Raw genomic sequence first — 2,185 nt, 5'->3', positions numbered from 1 at the left:
GGAGAAGGCAAATGGTGGGTTGACACCAATCATCATCACTGCTGAAGAATCCGGGCTGATTTGCCTGAGACCCCCGCCCAGAAGAGTTCCTGGTTTCATTTGCTCCTGGCCCAGAAGCCCACCAGGAAATTTCCCTCTATGTAAATGGGCCCATCTATCCCTATTGTTGGCCCTTGGGCATGTTTCCTGCCTGTTTTGCCTCTTTCCCAGTGCCACATGGAAAAAGAACACAGAGTCCTTTAGAATGTGCATAACCACATTACAACTGCATAACCACCTCTCAAAAGAGCTGGAATTAGGGAAAGGACAAATGCTCCTAAGTAAAGGTAAAGGTTCCCTTACTCGAAAGCCAGTCTAGTCCGATTCTAGGGTTGCGGTGCTCATCTCTGTTTCAAAGCCGAAGAGCCAGCGCTGTCCGAAGACGTTTCCATGGTCATGTGGCCAGCATGACTAAATACCAAGGCGCACAGAACGCTGTTACCTTCCCACCGAAGTGGTACCTATTTATCTACTTGCAATTTCTTGCTTTCGAACTGCTAGGTCGGCAGGAGCTGGAACTAGAGACGGGAGCTCACTCTGTCATGCGGCAACTCGGGTCTCGAACTGCTGAACTACCGACCTTCCACAGCCTGCAGTTCAGCGTCTTAACCACTTGAGCCACCGCAGCTCCGCTCCTAAGTACCTCCTCTCATTTTATAAATTTACAAAATCTATACATGCAGCTTAGACCTGACGTGGATCGCCCAGGCTAGCCTGCTCTTGTCAGATCTTGGAAGCTAAGCAGAGTGAGTACTCGGATGGGAGCCCAGGATTGCCACACAGAGGCAGACAATGGCAAACCACCTCTGAATGCCTCTTGCCTTGAAAAGCCCATGAAGGGTCGCCATAAACTGGCTGTGAGTTGATATGGGGAAAAGCTAATGTGGCTAAAAGATCATAGATTGTGTGCGCACACTAGTCAAGATGATCAATGGGGAGCCCCTCAGGAGACTTTGGGCCATGGCCAAACGCAAGCCAGCTGTATTTGAGGAGAGATTCCACCTCATGTCTTAATAACAGGGGTGTCAAACATGCAGCCCGGGGGGGCGGATCAGGCCCCCAGAGGGCTTCTATCAGGCCCGCAGTGGAACTGGCTGTCTTCTGCTTCATCTTCCAGTTCTGCTGCTGCTGCGTCATCGTAGGTTTGCGGCTTACAGATACACACCTGAACAGCATACTCAAGATTGCAGAAGCACAGACATTTTGATGCAATAATTCAGAGCAAGAGGTGTCAGTTATTGGACACTGTTAAATAAACAGAATATTGCATAAGTGCTAATGTTTTAAGCATGATTTTATTTTAAGTAAAAAACCAACCCTTTGTGTTTGTAGCCTTTATAAAGTTTATATCTCTACTACCTGGCATTACATTTTATGACACACATGGCCCGGCCCAACAAGGTCTCATTTATGTCAGATCCGGCCCTCATAACAAATGAGTTTGACACACCTGTCTTAATAGATCTCCGTGCCCCTTTTTAGAACCAGTACAGAGTGCGGACATAGCAACCTTCTGTGTTAAAGCGCTCCTACCTAACAGCCTTCAAGGTGTGAAGGAACCAGTCACAGGATGATACACTGATCTCTCTGCAACTCATCCCCAGGGCTACAAACCATTGATGCTGTTTCACAAGCTCTGGCTGAAAGCCTGTACATGATCCCTATGCATGGTGCACGTGACTGAGGAAAGCAGCAGAAAGACGAGCTTGCTGATAACACATTGCAAAGTTCTCTTAGCTCATAAGAGAACCCTGGGCGATTCTGCATTCGCTCCACATTTTCTTGACACTGAGGAAAAGGTGCCGCTCAAAACCAAATTCAAATACCACAGGGCAACACCGTACTGACTGCAAAGTCACCTCTGAATGGCCATAAATCTATGCAGAAGGTACCATAAAACACAATGATCAAAGAAAGTCAAAGCAGCATACAGTCTAGAGGGTACCATAAAATCCGATGATCAAAGAAAGTGAAAGTGGCATGCAATGCAGAGGGGAATTTCTGTTGCAGCGTGGGTTTTAGGGTTGCCAAATCTAAATCGCCCGGCGCGCGCCGGGTGCACGTCACCCGGAAGTGACGTCACACGCTGGGGGCGGGGCCACGCCATTTGAGGGGAAAACAAAGAGTTTTCCCCTCAAATGGCGTG

The sequence above is a fragment of the Gekko japonicus genome, unplaced genomic scaffold (assembly GCF_001447785.1).
Source record: "Gekko japonicus isolate JY-2015 unplaced genomic scaffold, Gekko_japonicus_V1.1 scaffold5720, whole genome shotgun sequence".
Taxonomy (NCBI): Eukaryota; Metazoa; Chordata; class Lepidosauria; order Squamata; family Gekkonidae; genus Gekko; species Gekko japonicus.
Note: the sequence above shows the minus strand (reverse complement) of the source record.